This window comes from Macrobrachium nipponense, chromosome 13 (genome assembly GCF_015104395.2).
Source record: "Macrobrachium nipponense isolate FS-2020 chromosome 13, ASM1510439v2, whole genome shotgun sequence".
Classification (NCBI taxonomy): Eukaryota; Metazoa; Arthropoda; class Malacostraca; order Decapoda; family Palaemonidae; genus Macrobrachium; species Macrobrachium nipponense.
The window spans coordinates 20,216,455-20,223,954 of record NC_087206.1 but is presented as its reverse complement, the minus strand read 5'-3'; the positions used below and the strand labels follow the sequence as shown (position 1 = coordinate 20,223,954).

The following is a 7,500-nucleotide window of genomic DNA, read 5'->3' as shown; positions in this document are numbered from 1 at the left end:
ATTATACGCTGCACAAAAAACTCGATTGCGCCGAAGAAACATCGGTGCATTTCTTATTTACTAGAAGAATGAAATCAAGGTTCCTGAAGAAAATGTTAACTAAAAGGGGTATTCAGTACAGAATAACTATTAATTAATGACTATCATATTATGGTGATAATCATAATGGTGAGAATAGTGATGGACTCCCGTTGGGATAGGACGCAGTCCTTGAACTCTACTACACTATAGCCAACGGTCAGGATAGTCAGTAAAATAAATAAATAAATAAATGTATAAAAAATATAAGAATAAAAATGGATCGTTATCATTCAACGCCAGTTTCACATTTACCTCGTAAAAATTGCAAGTGTTTGTAGGGGGAGTGATATTAAACACATAATAACTACTCGTTATTCTAAGAAAAGGTTGTAGAGGCCTTCCCTTCCTCACATTAGCTAATTAACAAGCATATAATTCTGTTAAGTGAAAAAATTGAGAATAACTAATTTCTAACGGAACGAACTTATTCTACTCTCTCGCCAAAGGAATTAAATTCTTTAGTTGGGAAAAACTCTCTATCACGAGAGTATATATAATGTTCTAAGGGATCCACAATGATGGAAAAATGTGCGAGTTCGTGTATAATTTTAAAACTCTTTACGAAAAGCTTTCGAACCCTTCCCTGGGTTCATCTTCAGTCCAGGGAAGGGTTCGAAAGCTTTTTGTAAAGAGTTTTAAAATTATGCACGAACTCGCAACATATTTTTAGAACATTAAACATATTTTTAGAACATTTTTAGAACATTAAATTCTTGTCGTCTCGCTGACAAAACATTGTTCGCTTCCATTAGAGTATATTCATATTGAAAATCTTATTACAGAAACCTTAAACTAAACCATCTTAGGCATTAGGTGGGGCAATCGAATATTCTGAAGACGATGATAGCAAAGGAAATTATGACGACAGTTTTGTTTTGTCGAGCATATTTCTTCAGGTTACCGCCTAGAAACGTCCTTTCTTGCACCCTTCACCCATCGTATCCACAGTCACTGGTTTCGTAGCGTTAAGGCTTTCTAAGTAAAGTGATAATATAGTCAGTCAATGGTTGTCTTGCTTCAAGTGCGGTGTTCCTATTAAACATCGGGTTATAAGTCTGTATTGGAAGTTTACTGGCGAATAATTTTTCAGGTGAGTACCAAGAGTTTTTCCCGCTATTCAGAAGGTTTTTTTTTATTATACGTAGCATATTTTGCCGCCACCCGCGTCCACATGTTATTTTCAAAATTTAGTTAATAATGGCTACCTCTCCTATATATACAAACTGATGTTTCCAATCGTAAGAGTATTTTAATTTGGTTGGTAGTGCGTGTGTGCTTTAAATGTACTAAATTCTGTTAATCGTAATTTGCACAAAGTTTTAGTTCTCATGAATAAATATTTTCATTATTTTCAGGCGGAATGACTTGATCGTGAACACTGTGAATGCCAGACTGCATTTGGCCGCTTCGGAGATTAAGGATATCAAAGGTTCTGAAAACATTGATTCATCTCCTCTGGTAATGTATATCTTAGGCGTTTTTATCAGGTAATGAATTACGGTTTTTCTGAATTTAAACATTGGAACTATGCAAGCTAATCCTCCCCCTTCAGGGGCGGAGCCCCTGATGTGGGGAGGATGTCTTCTGTAAAGGCCTGTCCACACGAGCGGGCCTGATCGGCGTGCTCCGGGGTTGACGGGCAAATTCTGGCGGGCTTACCTGTGAATGTTGTCCATACGGGTGAGGCGATGGAGAGGTGGGCGTGCCCGACGATGCCAGTAGTGTGTTCAGTGCGGTACGATAAACATGGTGCAACCGCAAATTAGATATTGTGTAGCATGATAATTGCTTTATGTGTGATGAAGAAAAAGAAAAAGAAGAGAATATGGTGCAAAGAATGGCTCGGTAAAAGAAATGTATATGGTTAACGTATGTCTGCCAGGGTCGAAGCTCAAGCCATCGGGTACCACCATGGTGATTTTGCTACAAGACCCATCGGGCAATTTGACGGTTTGCCCGTCAAGTCTGCCCGTTAGAAGGGAGGTCCGCCGATCAGGCCCTGTCGTGTGGACAGGCCTTAACGTGTTGTAGACTATCTACAGCACGTTAGAGAAGGGTTTGCTTTAGGGTAGGGGAGGGGTGGAACTACTGGTAAGTTATCAATATTTAACATTGTATGTTTTTTGTTAGATATATTCATATTAGATTACATTAAGTCAATGTTTCCTTGAAATAATTCCAATTATTGCTATCGGATCAATTTGTAATTTTCCCTGTTAACTAATGATATCTATTTGAGTTGGGAATGGGTTATTATGGTATCATATATTTGTAGTCAGCGTTTTTTTAAATTAAATCAAAAGGGAAATTCTTTTGATTGCATTTGCGCTACATTTTTAAAATTTGGTATTAAGTTGTAATATGAAAAACCTTATTTAGATTAACTTGATAGAATATGCTAAATATCTAAAAAGCCATTTTAATATCAGACTTTTGGAATGCAATTTTAATAGGGTTTAGGTGTTTCACTTTTGAGCCTTTTAGCACTGTAGTATGTTGGAAAACCTGCTTTTCGGTTTTAGGGAGGAATGGAAATAACTTTAAAATGAAAGCTACTAATAGATAGTTTTAAATTTAAATGCAGGAAAGCAAGGCAAGCAACGTGATAACTTTTCTTTACACCTGTACTGTTATGTTTTCATTAGCTTCCAAATTTTTGCAGGTTCGTTGATGTGTCCCAAAGGCGAACAGGAGAGATTGGCCTTTGGATTATTCGCCGTCACAGAACTCCTTAATTGAGGATTCCATCACGAGTGCAATGGAAAAAAAGGATATTTTCATATTTTATAAACTGGAAAAGTAGCTGCTTCATCTATTTTTATTATTCAGTTATATAAAAACTCGGGTGAGCATGCTCTTATTTTCAACTAGCCAGTTAGACACCTCAGGCATCCAAAAGTTTTCGGGGAACCATTAATCGTTTACAAGAGTGCCATTCAAAAATAGTAAATGCTGATTGTAATGTATATTAGATTTTTGCTTAAGCCAATTTTCTTTTTACTTTTGAATCTTTACCAGATACAATGAACTAGAATTTTAATGAAGAGATAAAGGATCTTGCTATAGTTATAAAGAAATTTGCTAGGAAACATTTTAATCATTGTTATTGGAACTTATTGATACTTGCTGCTCCCATTTACAGTGCAACTCGAAATTTAGTTTCAATTGCTGTTGGTTGACCGAGCAGGCTTGGATTATTGTGCAAGAGGATAATTGATTTGCCAGTCGTCCTACGACTTTAGCAATGGTATGTGAAATACTATACTCCAGGAACTAATACACGGTTGTTCATGATATAAATGATGAATTAAAAAAATCTGTTATATTACTTCTTTTTGGGAAACCCTTTTTTAAGCTCGGTGAATTCTCATAAGAAAAAAGTATGAATATAATCTGGATAGGTTTGAGAGCTAATTTTAATTAGGAAGCGAAAACCAGATGAAAGCATAAATGGCTGGCATAGAGATGTAGACCTACAGTATATAAAACTGAAAACTTTTGCCTATAACATACCTCCAAGACCTGAACGATGCCATTACACAGGACAAAATTCGAATTGGGAATGGGATACCGTTATGAGATTTTACTACACGAGTGACAGTTAAGTTATAATTTATGAAAACCTGACCTTTCTTTTAATCTACGTTAACGTCCGCTTACAGCTTCTTGTTTCAGGAGAAATTGGTATGGATTGCTGTTAGGCCCATTCTATAGTTAACTACAGAGTACAGTCTTCGGATAATAAACCAAGTCGCTCTGTGTTTTGTTTTATTTTTTCATTTTGCTGCTCTTGGTTGTTATTCTTTCTTACGTCTGACGTAATAACTCTACAAATCCTATGCACGTCTGACGTAATAACTCTACAAATCCTATGCACGTCTAACTTCTGGCGAAGGAGGCAATAGTTTTGGAAAGCTAAAGAATTGTTTCTGATGTAAGCTGAGATACGGAAAGGTAACTTCTCAGTTTAAAGTAATTTAGGCTTCTCATTTAATTGGCCTCTCACTGGAAGAATGGTATAAATGATTTTAATCTTAGTTTATTTGCGTATGTTATCATTTCCGAATGCTATCAAGTTAAAAACCATAATCCTTTATAAAACTATAAACACTTTAACCAGTTTCTTTCCGTTACAATGAAATTTCCAACATTTCACAGTTGAGTGTTAATAAATGAAACTTTAAAAAACCTAACATTTTTGTAGAAAGGCTGCTGCTTTTGCTAGATATTTATTTACCTGAAAACAATAATAGAATGTTGATAAATTAAACATTAAGAAAACTAACATTTCTGTTGAAGGGTTGCCTCTTTTGTTAGATATTAATTTACCTGGAAAAATAATAATCATTCTAAAAAAACGTTTATTCCTATGATACAAAACTCAATGTTTGGTAACAGATCTACTATTTACTTGCCAATAACGAAATTTAGTAACAGATTTACCATAAACCATGAATACAAGACTGCCTGTTAGTGTTGAGTCAGTGTTGAGTCGGAGTAATATTTTTACCAGTACTTTGTACACATAAGATATTGCCGTCACTTGAAATTATTTAACTTGTCATAATTGAAAATTACTCCTCCTTGTTTTTTTTTTTTTGTTTTTTTTTTCAGCGCAGCAATTTCATTTTAATTGTCACGCCTAGAACATTTCATCGAATGTTATGAACAACTGTAAACTAAAAGTAAAGATGGTTAGACTGTTAATCGTATTTTAAATTCCTAGGTTTCATTTTGAAGAATGGTATTGATAGGAAGTTTTGTTGTTAGTTTAGTTTTTATAGTGTATAATAAAAGTAAACTATGTGTTAACCCTAACTTGGTATTCCCAAGTGTCGGTTATCTGAAACAACTGAGGAAAAATGATGCATAGTAGGGCAGCGTATCTAGGACTTTATAGCATTTCAAAGAAATGGCCGATATCATTATTTTGAGTTAATTACCAAAGAACCATCTATAGTCTGGTATGAATTCCATTGTGTGCAGTCCAGTTCCTGCTCGGTTATTACATAACCATCATTTACTATGAGCCCTTTTCCCTCTCTCTTATATTCTCCTAATTTTTCTTAGCCTGTGACCATGATTTTTAAAAATGTTAGGTAAGAGGGCGGAAGTGTCAGTCGTGATAATTATAAATAAAAATAACACTATTACCACGACTCTTCTGTACTTGTGTTGAATGACTACACGTTCGCATTCCATCTTCCCTCAGGATTCCATAATTTACATCCTCTGAGATTATCTATCGCTCCCTCACACATAAAAAGAACATTATAACGTTCATTAATTGCACTGAGGTAATTATCGTGTCTCTTATTGCCAGTGGTGCCCTCATTATACCTTTTCATAATGTAAGCAACGGAATTGAGATTGCATTTATCTCGAGAATGCACCAGTATTCAGAGTGGAAATTATGCCGTTACATTCTCCATGCATTTCGATCACGAGTCAATATTCATAAAATGGTGTCTCGTCCGATCATATAAAATTTAAGTTGGGAAAGATAAAGCTATCTCTCTCTCTCTCTCTCTCTCTCTCTCTCTCTCTCTCTCTCTCTCTCTCTCTCTGACATAATGTAGTGTACATAAGAATACAGGGAGAACCTTTGTAGAGGAATTCAGGGAGGACTTTCAAGGCGACTAAATGAATTCACAAAAATAAATAGCAAAAATACAGAGAACAAATACCTAGGCAATGAACTAAAGCGTTTGTTCACGAAAACTCTAGCATATGAATTACCAAAAAGTTTTCAGCTAACTGAAATTGAGATACAGATACCTGTCGACAACACAGTTAAGGTCAAGAATAATTTACAGAAGGTGAAGAATAATTTACAGAATTTTACAGTCAATATCTCACTCAAAGAGACCACCAGGTAACTCTTGCTCGTTTGAAACTGAAATGGAAATGGAAATTAAATAGGGCTCTCCCTCCTCCAACTGAATTAGTTATTTGTAGAGCCTAGGTTGGCCTAAAGGGTAGAAATCCGAGGAATATAGATCCTAGGTAGGCCTAGAGGGTAGAATATCTGAGCAATATATCATGTGTATATATATTTATTATATATATCCATATATATAATATATATATATTTATATATATAATATCTATATATATATATATATATATATATATATATATATATATATATATATATATATATCTAATCTATATCTATACTATACTATATATCTACATATATATATATATAGTATTATTTATATATATATATATATATATATATATATATATATATATATATATATAAAATATAGTATATATATATATATATATATATATAGAGGGGAGGCGCATAAACTTATATCTCTTGCGGTGGCGGGGGGTTTGCTAAGGCTTCACTGCCAGTCCTGGAATTGAAGAGGTCGATGGTTCGTGCCTGTCGGCCGGCAATTCCATTATCGCTGAATAAATTCCCCTTCGGTTAAACATATATGAAAATATATTAATTCCCGAGGTAGAGCGAATTAGACATTAAAGGACATTTGTAGCTCGATATATGTATATGAATCACGGTAATGTGATATGACACACACACATATATATATATATATATATATATATATATATATATATATATATATATATATATATATATGAGCTGAGGGAGACGTCATGTACTAGTAATTGTCCATTTATTAAACATGCTGACGTTTCGAGGACAACCTCATTTTCAAAGCTGAAAAACGTAATTATAATATATGAAAATATTACAAAGACTTAAGAATTAAGAAATTTACAAATTGAAAAATATTTAAACTTTAAACAAAAATTAAAAAATTAAAAAAACTAATATGCAAAAAGACAGAATGAAAGAAACAGACCGCTACCTTTCAGGACGGGAACCAAGGACCTAATGACATAAAAAAACAGAGACAGGGGCACACTCCAAGGACAGGTACAGTGTTGTGGAGGTAGTTTGATTGTTTAAAGAAGGAAAAGGCTTCTTAATATATAAAGATTCAGTTATTGCTAGTTGATGAGGTGAGGTGGCTCTGGAGAGAATTTTAAATGTTTATATTCAATATGTTGTTTACATTTTTCGGCATGATCACGTACATTATAATATTCAGGATTAGTTAATTTATTGCCTGTTCTGTAACTAACTCCCCGATGACAATCAGTTCTGACTTTTAGTTGGCGACGAGAAGCCCTCACACATTTCCCCACCTTACATTTGGGGCAAGTATGTAAATAAACGACATTGGAAGTCATCAAGGAACTAAGTTTGTCTTTATGTTTAAAAAGAGAAGCAATGGTTAATGGGTTCTTGGGTATAACTCTACTGTTAACTGCCGGAAGGTGTCGGTGAATAAGGTCATTCAACTGAACATTAAAGGGCTTATCATGAATAAAAGGAACACTGAAGTAAAATGCCAACTTGGGTACAGTAGGAATATT

The 7,500-nt window shown here is 34.2% G+C and overlaps 1 long non-coding RNA gene across 1 annotated transcript; it reads left to right on the top strand.

Moving 5' to 3' along the window:
• Positions 1 to 1,435: 1,435 nt before the first annotated feature.
• Positions 1,436 to 3,779, top strand: LOC135225435 (uncharacterized). The gene is made up of 3 exons (XR_010316956.1): positions 1,436 to 1,568; positions 2,744 to 2,926; positions 3,224 to 3,779. It is a non-coding gene; the product is annotated as an uncharacterized LOC135225435 (long non-coding RNA).
• Positions 3,780 to 7,500: the final 3,721 nt, after the last annotated feature.